Below are 14,607 nucleotides of genomic sequence, written 5' to 3'. Positions count from 1 at the left end.
TTAACATGAATTTATGAAGTGCAAGTCATTCCTGATTAGTCTGCTTCAAGTTCTGATCAACAGACTGGGAGAGAATGATGTCTCGATGAGGCTAGAGGGTGGTGGCTGGCAGCAGACTGCGGGGATAGAATATGGAGGCAGGAGAAGCACACCACACTTAGCTCAGGATATTTTAAACACTTACCTTTTAATTGTGCCCTGCAGTTGACTCTTTAAGGAATCCACCTATTAGGCCACATATTGGACCCTGGTTTACCGGAATGCAGCTGATGTGGTGACAGTTGCATTCAGGGCAATCAAATTAATCGAGGGAGCCTCAAATCATTGTTAGATTCCTTATTTGGCTATGCAATGGGCCTAATGTTTGTTTCACACTTAGACCCTGGACACCTTTTTGCTTACTTGCACCAATGGCGGGCAGCGAACTTCAGATTTGTATATTGTGTGCTTCCTGCCCTGAATATTGGAGGATAAGGCATTCACTTAATGCTCGAAAACAAGTGTGGCGCCATATAATTTCTAGGCTGTGGTGTTTCATAGGGATCTGTACTTGGGTATCACCTTTTACCATGTTTGGTAATTACTTGGATGAAATAATATAGAGTTGTATACCCAAGTTTGCAAGTGACATGGGGCACAGTAAGGCTCTTTCTTGTTGATTCCCTTAGTTTCTATTTCTTTTGTTTTGTCTTTATCACTTTTGGTCCAATAATATTTAATGGAGACATATGTTTAAGTCAAGCAGAGGATGTAAGGAACTCAATTTTCAAAATAGTCCACTGTGCCACAGTAGATTTTAAATTTTGAAACATAGAACCCAGATTTTATGGCACTCGAGAGATTGGAGTTGGCTGTTCAATTGGTTGACCGGTGGCTAAGGATTGGCCAGCGACAGTATTCTGCCTGGCAACAGACAGCAATTGGGTCCTGCCAGTTGTTTTTTTCAGAGGACCTAGCAGAAAGAAAGCTTCTAAACTCTTGAGAGGAAAAGCTGTGAGTTACTCTCTCTCTCTCTCTCTCTCTCTAAAGTGTTTCCTGCCTGCTGTTTGAGTCTGCAGAGAAGTCTCGAGACCCTGGAGGCCTAGACTGAAGAGAAATCTAACTGGAAGACGTCCATCTGCAGCAGCGACGCTTATCCTTTAACTTTCAGTATTTTTTTTACACCCCTCTTTCCACTCTGTTTGTTGTGCGTGTAGATGATGTGGTGAGTTAAAGAGGGCGGGGTTAGAAATTAGTGAGTTAACCAGTTGTATTTGTTGTTTATTTAATTATAGTTACTGTTATTAATTATGAAAGAGCCCAGAGTATATATCAGCTTGGGTACAAAAACTGATAGAGTGGTTACTGAAAAAAAATTTGAAGACAAATTTAGGATATCGCCCATTTGGAAGACCACCCTAATGGAAGGTCTGGTTGAGAAGAATGGTCATTTTTTTCATTTTACAGGCAATAGAGGATATCCCCAGACCAGAGGAAAAATGCTTCCACATTTGTTACTTTGTACATTTAAGGCACGAGTGGAATGCTGACAAACTCTCATAATATGGCAACAAGAAAATAACTTGCTCCCTTGGTGTTTGAGTTGGTAATTGCGATGCTGAACTATACAACTCCGAATGATCCAGGTTTAATCCTCCATAAATATTGAAGTAATGATCTCAACTAGGTCAGTAGTTAGGGTTCTAACATTGGCTTCATTGCCCTCAACGCTATGGCAAGACCAGCGCTCCATGATCATGAGGCTAATGCATCCTTACTGGAAATCCTTATTGAAATCATTCCTTACTGGAGTCATCTCCATAACCCCATAATTTCTTCCTCTGTCTCCTGGGAGCAGCAATGAAAGCGACCTGGAGCCATTCAGGAAATAACTGAGAAAATAATCCCATTGCACCACATTTCCCCCCATCCTACGAGAAACTCTAGGCTTGGCTATTACTCAAAATCTCAGTTTTCCACTTAAATTACATACGTAATATATTTGTGTATATAATAGTCTGTCTGTCTAATTCCTGAACAGGAAGGCAGTAAAAGATCCCAATTTAATGCTGAACTATTCTTTGGTAGGATTCCTTTGCGTATGTAGTGTGTGTGCTGTATTTATTATTCTCCTGGGAGATAACGCAAGCTCAAAATTATTCCCTTTTGGATTGCGAAATCTGAATCCTGAGGGTGCAAAAGGCAATGTATAAACATAATTCTTTTATGATGAGGAAGAATGAACCCATACCCTACCACATTAATATATTGCATCAAAGTTGCAATGTACTATACATTTATAAGGCTCTGGTCAGACCCCGTTTGGAGTATTGTGAGCAGTTCTGGGCCCCGTATCTAAGGAAAGATGTGCTGGCCTTGGAAATGGTCCAGAGAAGGTTCACTGGAATTATTCCTGGAATGAAGAGCTTGTCGTATGAGGGACTGTATGCGTTGGCGTTTAGAAGGATGAGGGGGGATCTTATTGAAACTTACAGTTTACTGGTCGGCCTGGATAGAGTGGACCTGGAGAGCATGCTTCCACTAGTGGGAAAAACTAGAAGCAGAGAGGACACAATCTCAGACTAAAGGGACAAGAGAGATGAGGAGGAATTTCTTCAGCCAGAGGGTGGTGAATCTGTGGAACTCATTGCCCAGAAAGCTGTGGAGGCCAAATCGCTGAGTATCTTTAAGACAGAGATAGATAGGTTTTTGATTGATAAGGTGATCAGGGGTTATGGGGAGAAGGCAAGAGAATGAAGATGAGAAAAATATCAGCCATGGTTGAACGGCGGAGCAGACTCAATGGGCCTTGTGGCCTAATTCTGCTCCTATGTCTATGGTCTATTTGTGCTGTTTTTCATCTTTGCATCTTCTCATGGACAGTTTATAATGGGCCACTGATTGACAGCCGAGGCAATAGGAACACATTTTGCAAAGCTTGGTATTTTGCAGTACACACCACTATCTAGATTAGTCTTGGGCTTGCAACCAAAAAGATGCAATACAATACATCTGGATTGTATTATCCTTTTCCATTTTATTGTTTAGTGCTGAAGCTGTTTGAAAAAAATTCCATCATCTCCTTTAGATTTACAATGTTTGCCATTACTGGAGCCAAGTCAATCCCTTCATTTAAGTGCTGTTGGTTTTTCCTCTCCTGATTGTTTTGCCCCTGAGAATATATTGCATATTTTCTTTGAATACACATATTAAGTTAATAATCACTATACTGCATCAGATCCATGTAAAATAAATGATAGCCTTAAAAGTTTTATTTTTCAAGCAAGCAAGTACTGGCAGGAACAGAATCCCAAGAGTTCATTAATTCAAATGCTCCAAAATGCATGGTTAATTTTAAGTGTCATCATCAGTGTAAAACGTTTATTTAAAAATACATCTTCCAGAAAATGATTGAGTTAAAGTAAATACATTCTGAAGATGGGAAAGCTCCAGAAATATTGTTTTGTCATTCCTTTGTAATTTAAAAAAAATTTAAGCCATCCACTGATTCAAGAGGGAAAACTGCAATAGACCTCTAGAATTTGTGATGTGGAATGGTTCACATTTCTTACTTAATGTATATATTACTCTGATGCTCACACTGATTCATTGACAAACGGGCGGGGCTTTCCTTTGTTTTTCCTCTGCAAATGTATGCTCCAGTCCCCAACCATTGGAAAATATGGCATGATTCAGGGTGACTTACAGATTTTCATGAGAGGTATGGGTAAATACAAGCCTCCACTCCATCTTTCTCTTTTGTCTCTGCTGAAAACAAGGCATCAGAACTTGGTTTCCGATAACTCACAGTTCAACATTGCATTATCCCCTGACAAGATACAACTTGATGCTATGGTGGTCCTTTACGAATGGTTCTTGGATGGTCCACTCATTTATCAGTTATTGATCATGTTGTCATCTGTTGGACACAGCAAGATTATCCATGTCATTCTGTGAATAGTTAGTAGTGTTCATATCTAATTACCGTTTAAATTACTATTGTATCAACAGAGAAGTTTTCTTTTATTCATTTATGGAATGTGGGCATCGCTGGCGAGTTCCCATCCTTAGTTGCTCTGGGAAAGGTGGTGGTGAGCTGCCTTCTTGAACTGATGCAGTCATAGATCATAGATCATAGAATTTACAGTGCAGAAGGAGGCCATTTGGCCCATCGAGTCTGCACCGGCCCTTGGCAAGAGCATCCTACTTAAGCCCATGCTTCCATTCTATCCCCGTAACCCCAACCAACCTTTTTGGACAACAGGGGCAATTTATCATGGCCAATCCACCTTACCTGCACATCTCCCCGTGTTGCAGGTACACCCAATGTGCTGTTCGAGAGGGAATTGCAGGATTTTGACCCGTGAGGGTAAAGGAAAGGGATTTACAAGTTAGGGTGGTGAGTGTTCATAGTATCATAGAATCTACAGTACAGAAGGAGGCCATTCGGCCCAACAAGTCTCCACCAGCCCTTGGAAAGAGCATCCTTCTTAAGCCTATACCTCCACCCTATCCCCACACATCCCACCTAACCTTTTTTGGACCCTAACGGCAATTTAGCATGGCCAATCCACCTAACCTGCACATTTTTGGATTGTGGGAGGAAACCGGAGGAAAGCCACGCAAACACGGGGAGGATGTGCAGACTCCGCACAGACAGTGATCGAAGTGGGGAATTGAACCTGGGACACTGGAGCTATGAAGCGACTGTGCTAACCGCTGTGCTATTGTGTTGCCCATACATGATTTCATACGTGATTTAGAATTCCTTCAACAATAATGGTTCTAATCTGCCAATATCTGATCAGAGGTTGTGGAAATGGAACATAATTTTAACCTGCACCAGGTTTTACAGAGCAGATCCAAAATATTCTTGGCTGAGATTTCAGATCCAGTGCTTTCAATCCAGCCTCGTTTAAATTAAATTGGTGATTTTCCCAGGAAGACTGGATTCACTTTACTGACATGATTGTCTGTGACGGCCGAGAAGTGAGATTTGAGTTATAAGCAATTCCTTTGGTTCATCCCTGGAGATCCTGGTGGAAGGGCTGAGGATGAATATAGGATGAATAGTTCCAGGAGCATTGTCTCTGATAGTTAGGTCATTGAAACCGTTGAATCTAACATTATCATCATAGATGAGTGCAGATCTTAACTTGTGCATCCTTCAAAATAATATACAGCAGCATTCCTCCCCCTGTTTTCCCAGCACATTGAACAAACCCCCAACTCCAGCCACCATCACATGGACACTCTTTACCACCTCCTTAGTCTAAACATGCAGTGAAGTCTACCAGGATTGCAATCTTGCTGTACGTTGCTCCTCACCCTAGCCTCTAATTCCTTGCATTCATCCCTCAGCCTATAATGCTCCTTATGTTTTCACACTTCAGCATCAACCCTGATTCTACCTTCCACAATTCCCAATAATCAACCTTTCCATTCCGGTCTCGATCACTTCACGCGCAGCTTTGATCCTATTATTTCCTACTCTATAAAGCTACATCACCTGAAGTCCATACTTTATCTTATGCTTACTCTGTGTGCTAGTAATTTATTGAAAATCATACATCTGCACACATCTTTCATTGTAAATGCAAACATAAGAATTTGTAAACTTCTTGTGCTGTAATTGCATCATCATCATCATTCGCCCCAACCCCCAACCACCACTAGCGCTGCACTTCCACAGCTTCAATATTAAGGACCCGATGGGCACGGAATTTTGCGTCGCCAGGCGACATGTTGGTTCCCCAGCATCCTCCTGCTCAACCGTAGCGGCCTGGCTGCTTAGGCCTACTTTATTTAAACTGGAGAGGTGCCTGAATCTTGGGATGCCCACTCTGTCATTTACCTCCAATGGCATTCTGCTGCTACTTCCAGGTTGGAGGGCCTGCTATTCGCCCTCCAAGTTCAAGAATCTACCCGCCTTCTTTAATTGAATAATGAGCCTACCATTTGGCCAATTCAGAGAAAATCACAAGTGAGCGACTACTCCTCACGCAGTGTGGGTTTCTGATCCCTATTTGAGCTGGTGCTGTGGTTCTGAATCCTGCAGGAAAATCCTGCCAAAGTCCCAATGTAGAGAGACAAGTTTAATTGGATACTTTTATCATATGTGAATGCAGGCATTTAAATAGAAGTATAAAAATTGCTTTGGATGACTTTAAAACTGGGACTGAATTCATCCACGTGTCTTGCTCCGATCATCTTCACAATTAACTATTCATCTGAATAGTGCCTCCTGCACACTTTGTGTATCTTTTGAACATAAGCTGCCTGGTGGGAACTGGATTGCATCAGATTAAGTGGCCAGTGCTATTCCATCAATTTCCTGCCAGGAGAGCCACATAGATCCATGCTGGGGCCACAATTATTCACAATATACATTACTGACTTGGACGAGGGAAGTGAATGTACGTTTGCCAGGTTTGTAGGTGACACAAAAATAAGGAGGAAGGCAAGTGTTGAGGATAACACGGAGGGATAGAGACAGGTTAGGTGAGTGGGCAAAACCTTGGCAGATGGAATGTCATGTAGGAACATGGGAAATTATGCACTTTGGTAGGAAGAAGTAGCTGAATGTTATTCAAATGGAGAAAGACTGCAGGAAACGACAGCACAGAGGGAATTGGGGGCCCTCATGCATGAATCACAAAAAGTCAGCACAGTTAATTGAGAAGGCAAATGGAATGTCGGACTTTATTTCAAAAAGAATGAAGTATAAAAATAGGGAAATGCTGCTAAATCTGTACCACACCTGGATTACTGTGAACAGTTTTGGTCCCCTTATCGAAGGAAAGATATACTGCCTTTGGAAGGAGTCCCGAGGAAGTTTATCAGGTTGATCCCGGATGAGGAGGGATTTTTTTTATGAGTAGAGGTTGAGTAGATTGGGCCTGTACTCATTGGAGTTTAGGAGAATGAGAGGAGGCATATTTGATTCTCTGGGGGCTTGACAGGATAGATGCTGAGAGGATTCTTGTGGGAGAATCTATAATAATAATCTTTATTGTCACAAGTAGGCTTTCATTAGCACTGCAGTGAAGTTACTGAGAAAATCCCCAAGTTGCCACACTACGGCGCCTGTTCGGGTACACAGAGGGAGTATTCCACAGATTCACCACCCTCTGGCTGAAGAAATTCCTCATTTCTGTTCTAAAGGATCGTCCCTTTAGTCTGAGTTGGTGCCCTCGGGTTCTAGTTTTTCCTACAAGTGGAAACATCCTCTCCACGTCCACTCTATCCAGGCCTCGCAGTATCCTGTAAGTTTCAATAAGATTACCCCTTATCCTTCTAAGCTCCAAGGTGTACAGACCCAGAGCCCTCAACCGTTCCTCATACGAAAAGTTCTTCATTCCCGGGATCATTCTTGTGAACCTTCTCTGGATCCTTTCCAAGGCCAGAACATCTTTCCTTAGATACGGGGCCCAAAACTGCTCTCAATACTCCAAATGGGGTCTGACCAGAGCCTTATGCAGCCTCAGAAGTACATCTCTGGTCTTGTATTTTAGTCCTTTCGACATGAAGGCTAACATTGCATTTGCCTTCTTAACTGCTGACTGAACCTGCACGTTCACCCTAAGTGAATCATGGTCAAGGACTCCTAAGTCCCTCTGTGCTTCTGATTTCCTAAGCACTTCCCCAACTAGAAAATAGTTTATGCCTAAATTCCTCCTTCCATAGTGCATGACCTCACACTTTTCCATATTGTATTTCATTTGCCACTTCATTGTCCACTCTCCTAGACTGTCCACGCTCCTCGCCTGCAGCCCCCTTGCTTCCTCAATACTACATGTCCCTCTCCAGATCTTTGTATCATCTGCAAACTTAGCACCAGTGCCTTCAGTTCCTTCTTCCAGATTATTAATGCTATTATAAAAAGTTGTGGTCCCAGCACAGACCCCGGAGGCACACCACTAGTCACCGGCTGCCATACTGAAAAAGACCCTTTTATCCCCACTCTCTGCCTTCTGCCAGTCAGCCAATACTCTATCCATGCCAGGATCTTACCCTTAACACCATGGGCTCTTAACTTATTTAACAGTCTCCTATGTGGCACCTTGTCAAAGGTCTTCTGGAAATCTAAATAAATCATGTCCACTGGTTCTTCTTTGTCGAAATTCCTTGTTACTTTCTCAAAGAACTCTTAACAGACGTTTCAGATCATCGACATGGGGCACCGCCATTACACGCGAGAACACCACCCACCAGGTGCGCGGTACATACTCATGCGACTCGACCAACGTTGTCTACTTCAAACGCTGCAGGAAAGGATGTCCCGAACCCTGGTACATTGGCGAGACCATGCAGACACTGCGGCAATGGATGAACGGACTTCCCGCGGCAATCGGCAGGCAGGAATGTTCCCTTCTAGTTGGGGAACACTTCAGCAGTCAGGGGCATTCAGCCTCTGATCTTCGGTAAGCGTTCTTCGAGGCAGCTTCAGGATGCGCAACAACGCAGAATCGCCGAGCAGAAATTTATAGCCAAGTTCTGCACACATAGTACGGCCTCAACCGGGACCTTGGATTCATGTTGCATTACATTCATCCCCCACCATCTCGCCTGGGCTTGCAAAATCCTACCAACTGTCCTGGCCTGAGACAATTCACACCTCTTTAACCTGGGATTACCTCTCTCTCTGGAGCTGGAAAGACTTAATTACCTGCAAATACTCGCATTCAAAGTAGTATCATCTTGCACCTTTGACTTTGTCTATGTATATGTTTCTGGAACCTAACTCTTCATTCACCTGAGGAAGGAGCTGCGCTCTGAAAGCTAGTGTTTGAAACAAACCTGTTGGGCTTTAACCTGGTGTTGTAAAACTTCTTACTGTGCTCACCCCAGTCCACGCCGGCATCTCCGCATCATGGCTACCATCGACACCGCAAACTGCCGGCTCAAAGTGGAGAGGATCTCCAAGAAGATCGCGCATATAGACACTGACATTAAGTTTCCACAAAAATGAAAGAAAGCAAACAAGATTCCGAAAGGGCTACAGATCACAAACCCACTCAAGTCGACCTACAACACAGACTACGCTGAGAGACTCTGCCGTCGCACCTCTCTCACACTCCTCAAACACCTCGTACGCCAGCTCTACAGCAGATGACGCAACCTGGAAACCAAGATCGAGGCCATATTCTCAACTTGCACTCAGGACGCAGCAGACCAGCTGCGGAACACCCCCAGACAGATGAGACAACGATACTATGCCACCTAAATGCACACCCAGAACAGGAAGCTTGAGAAACTCGGCATCACCACCAGCAGCAACAAAGCCACCCCCGGTACCACAGTAGAAAACATTACAAGGAAATCTATTGTCAACTTATCGGACTACACCCTTCAACCAGACAAAATCGAAGTCATCAGCAGAGGGCTCAATTTCTGCCCCACCACCAAAATGGACCCCATCAGTCTCATGGCAGACACGGAGGAATTCATCAGGCGAATGAGGCTCCGGGAATTCTTCCACAGACCCCAAGAGGCCAACAACGAACCCAAGGCGACTACCAATGAACAGGAACAGCAGACCGAGAGATCTGCGGTGCGGCAACCAAAGAGGAAAGAGTCCAATTGGACCCTTCCGGAAGGCGGCTGCCCTTGACTCGACGTGTATGCTCCAGCCGTCAGGATTCACGCCAATGCCAAATACATCAGTCGCATTGACAAGACAGCCCCGGACATCACCCAAGCACAACACAACGCCATCCGCGCTCTCAAGACCAACCGCAACATCGTCATCAAACCAGCAGACAGAGGGGCCACCGTCATACTGAACAGAACGGACTACTGCAAAGAAGTATACCGACAACTCAACAACCAAGAACACTACAGACAGTTACCCGCAGATCCGACCAAGGAACACATCCGCCAACTCAACAGACTGATCAAGACCTTGGATCCAGACCTTCAGAGCACCCACGTGCTCTCATCCCACGCATTGGAGATCTCTACTGCCTCCTGAAAATACACAAGGCCAACACACCAGGCCGTCCTATCGTTTCAGGCAATGGGACCCTGTGTGAAAACCTCTCTGGCTACATCAAAGGCATCTTGAAACCCATCGTACAAGGTACACCCAGCTTCTGTCGCGACACAACGGACTTCCTACTGAAACTCAGCATCCATGGACCAGTTGAACCAGGAACATTCCCCGTCACAATGGACGTCTCGGCACTCTACACCAGCATCCCCCATGATGACGGCATTGCTGCAACAGCCTCAGTACTCAACACCGACAGCTGCCAATCTCCAGATGCAATTCTGCTTCTCATCCGCTTTATTCTGGATCCCAACGTCTTCACCTTCGATAACAAGTTCTTCATCCAGACACACAGAACAGCCATGGGGACCAAATTCACACCTCAATATGCCAACATCTTCACGCACAAGTTTGAACAAGACGTCCTCACCGCACAGGACCTTCAACCGATGTTATACACCAGATACATTGATGACATTTTTTTTACTTTGGGCCCATGGCAAAGAATCACTGAAATGACTACACAATGACATCAATAAGTTCCATCCCACTATCAGACTCACCATGGACTCAGCACTTTGCTTTACCACAAGCCCACGGATAACCTCACGGTGCTCCACTTCTCCAGCTTCCACCCAAAACACATTAAAGAAGCCATCCCCAATGGACAAGTCCTCCAGATACACAGGATCTGCTCAGATGAGGAGGAGCGTAACAGACATCTACAGACGCTGAAAGATGCCCTTGTACAAACGGGATATGGCGCTCAACTCATCTATCGACAGTTCCAACGCGTCACAGCAAAAAACCGCACCGACCTCCTCAGAAGACAAACATGGGACACAACCGACAGAGTATCCTTCGTCATCCAGTACTTTCCCGGAGCGGAGAAACTACGACATCTTCTTTGCAGCCTTCAACACGTCATCGATGAAGATGAACATCTTGCCAAGGTCATCCCCACACCCCCACTACTTGCCTTCAAACAACCACGCAACCTCAAACAAACCATTGTTTGCAGCAAACTACCCAGCCTTCAGAACAGTGACCACGACACCACACAACCCTGCCTTGGCAATTTCTGCGAGACGTGCCAGATCATTGACATGGATACCACCATTACACACGAGAACACCGCCCACCAGGTACGCGGTATATACTCGTGCGACTCGGTCAACGTTGTCGACCTCATACGCTGCAGGAAAGGATGTCCCGAAGCATGGTACATTGGCGAGACCATGCAGACGCTGCGACAACGAATGAACGGGCATCGCACGACAATCATTAGGCAGGAATGTTCCCTTCCAGTCGGGGAACACTTCAGCAGTCAAGGGTATTCAGCCTCTGATCTCCGGGTAAGCGTTCTCCAAGGTGGCCTACAGAACGCGCGACAACGCAGAATCGCTGAGCAGAAACTTATGGACAAGTTCCGCACACGTGAGTGCAGCCTCAACCGGGACCTGGGATTCATGTCGCATTACATTCATCCCCCATCATCTGGCCTGGGCTTGTGAAATCCTGCTAACTGTCCTGGCTTGAGACAATTCACACCTCTTTAACCTGGGGTTACCCCTATCTCTGGATCTGTAACAATTTAATCACCTGCTAATGCTCGCATTCTAAGCACTGTCTGGCATCTTTGAATTTGTCTATATAGATGTTTCTGGAACATACCTCTTAATTCACCTGAGAAAGGAGCAGTGCTCCGAAAGCTAGTGTTTGAAACAAACATGTTGGACTTTAACCTGTTATTGTAAGACTTCTTACTGTGCTCACCCCAGTCCAACGCCGGCATCTCCGCATCATCTCTTTGACAAAGCTGTGCTGACTCAATCTTATTTTACCACGCACTTCCAAGTACTCCGCGATCTCCTCTTTAATAACAGATTCTAAAATCTTACCAATGACCGAAGTCAGGCTAACCGGCCTATAATTTCCCATCTTCTGCCTACGTCCCTTCTTAAACAGCAGTGTTACATTAGCCACTTTCCAGTCCTCTGGCACACTGCTGCCTCCAGTGATTCCTGAAAGATCACCAACAATGCCGCCACAAATTCCTCAGCTATGTCTTTTAGGACCCTGGGGTGTAGTCCATCCAGTCCAGGTTACTTATCCACCTTCAGACCTTTCAGTTTCCCCAGAACCTTTTCCTTAGTGATGGCCACTGCACTCACCTCTGCCCCCTGATTCTCCTGGAGCTCTGGCATCCCACTGGTGTCTTCCACCGTGAAGACTGATGCAAAGTAACTATTCAGTTCCTCTGCCATTTCTTTGTTTCCTATTCTTACTTGTCCAGCCATGTTTTCCAGTGGTCCAATATATATTTTTGCCGCTCTCTTACCTTTTATGTATTATTAGCTAACTTGCACTCATATTTCATCTTCTCTCCCCTTATTGCTTTTTTAGTTGTCCTCTGCCCGTTTTTAAATGCTTCCCAATCCTCATGTTTCCCACTAACCCTTGCCACTTTGTATGCTTTTTCATTTATGCTGTCCCTGACTTCCCTCGACATCCCTGGATGCCTTGTCCTGCCCTTAACATGTTTCCTCCTCCTTGGGATGAATTTCTGCTGTGCCTCCCGAATAACCCCCCAAAACTCCTGTCATTTCTGTTTTACTGTCTTTCCTGCTTGTCTCCTTTTCCAATCAACTCTGGCCAGCTCCTCCCTTACGTCTTTGTAGTTACCCTTATTTAATTGTAATACCGTTACATCTGACTCCAGCTTCTCCCTCTCAAACTGCAGGGTAAATTCATATTGTGGTCACTGCTCCCTAAGGGTTCCTTCACCTTAAGATCCCTAATCAAGTCTGCCTCATTACAGTTCATCAAATCCAGAATTGCCTGTTCCCCAGTGGGCTCGACCACAAGCTGCTCCAAAAAACCATCTCTTAAACATTCCAAAAATTCATTTTCTTAGGATCCAATACCAACTTGATTTTCCCAGTCCACGTGCATATTGAAGTCGCCCATGATTATTGTAATATTGCCTTTTTTACATGCTTTCTCTGCCTCCTGATTTATTTTCTGCCCCACATCCACTGCTCGGGGGGCCTGTAGATAACTCCCATCAAGGTCTTTTTACCTTTGCGATTCCTCAACTCTACCCACAGAAACACCAGAGATAACGTACGAACTCCACACAGACCATCACCCAAGGCTGGAATTGAGCCCGGGTCCCTGTGCTGAGGCTACAGTGATAACCACTATGCTACCATGCTGCCTTTAGCTTGGGACTCAGCTGGCAACAGTGCTGCATCCCGGTTTGGTTTGGCACATGAGGTAACCCTGAGTCCAAGTAAAAAGTTGTTGATGACCTCACTGGACAAGGACTTCAAAATGTAAGTCCTCTCCTGCCCTTAGCCAGAACATTTGATGAAGTTAAGGACACTTGGATTTCACTTTGGGGCCAATCAGCAATCTGATTGTAAGTTATGCCCAAAGCTTTATTTTGTAATTTGTAAGTAAATTGATTTTAAATAACTGAAAATGTTGTTTTCTCAATAAATTCAGAGTATCTAATTTTTTTTTCCCCTATCAAGGGGCAATTTAGTGTGGTCAATTCACCTACCCTGCACATCTTTTTGGGTTGTGGGGGTGAAACCCACACAGACACAGGGAGGATGTACAGCTCCACACAGATAGGGGGCCGGGATCGAACCTGGGTTCTCGGGGCCGTGAGACAGCAGTGCTAGCCATTGTGCAGCCCCTTGAAAATGATTTTTTTAGAAACTATACACAATCCGTTTGTGGTAGTGTGCCCCTTTAAGGGGGGTGAGTTGCTGGAGGGTAATGTGACCCAATCGGCCAATGGGGCCGGAGCATGAAAACCATACGGGTGGATCAAGGGTTCCCAGTCAGTTAGAACTTTGGAGGCTTGGGATATGGCCGGTTTTAGCTCACTCTCTGTATAGAGTTTCTTACTCTAATAAATCATTCATTTGTTAATCCATCTGGTGATCGCCCATCTGTCAGGATATTACATTTACAACCTAATTAGGAATGTGATGCCTCCAGATGCCCAGACCTAAACTTTGGAGGAGTTGGCGGTGTTAGATAAGGGTCATTACCACCTGAAGCCCTTGATAATAATAGTGTTACAAGCTCAGTTTGACAGGGGAGATTATCGCAGCATTCGTGGTGCGCCTGAAACTAACGGCTGGACGATGCAAGTTTGTGTTTGCACCAGGTGAGATGTTGAGGGACACGCTGGTCTGTGGTTTTAATGACGCGGCCATGAAAAAGTAAATTGTTAGCAAAGGCAGAGGGTGCCAAGAAGACATGAGAGGTTACCTAGGCTATGGAAAGTGCTGAGGGGGTAATTGAGTTGCAGAGAGTGCAAGCAGGGCAGATCCACTAGGTTTGGCGGGAAGTCGTGGCATCGAGGATGAAGACACAGAAAGTAATGAGCAAAGAAACTCAGAGCTGAAGAGCGTGCAGAGAGGTAGCAATTTGGTCCACAGACCAGGAGCCATGAAGAATGCTACCAGTGTGGGGGGAGATCATCCTCTGGAAAGATGTACATTCAAGGAAGCTGCACGTTAAGCCTGCAATAGGAGGGGGCACATTGGTAGAAAATGCCAGACGGGGCAGAGCCCAGAAGGGGCCATCAAAATAAAACAAACTCCAGTACACAGTGT

At 45.0% G+C, this 14,607-nt stretch overlaps 1 long non-coding RNA gene across 1 annotated transcript in view; it reads left to right on the top strand.

The window, feature by feature from the left end:
- Nucleotides 1-14,607, top strand: part of LOC119970414 — a 224,513-nt gene that overhangs the window by 1,957 nt on the left and 207,949 nt on the right. The window contains exon 2 of the long non-coding RNA XR_005461610.1: nucleotides 1,030-1,204. This is a non-coding gene — a long non-coding RNA (uncharacterized LOC119970414). The remainder of the gene's footprint in view (nucleotides 1-1,029; nucleotides 1,205-14,607) is intronic.

The sequence above is a fragment of the Scyliorhinus canicula genome, chromosome 8, assembly GCF_902713615.1.
Source record: "Scyliorhinus canicula chromosome 8, sScyCan1.1, whole genome shotgun sequence".
In the NCBI taxonomy this organism is placed as follows: Eukaryota; Metazoa; Chordata; class Chondrichthyes; order Carcharhiniformes; family Scyliorhinidae; genus Scyliorhinus; species Scyliorhinus canicula.
The sequence above is the reverse complement of the archived record's forward strand: the minus strand, read 5'-3'. Positions and strand labels throughout refer to the sequence as shown.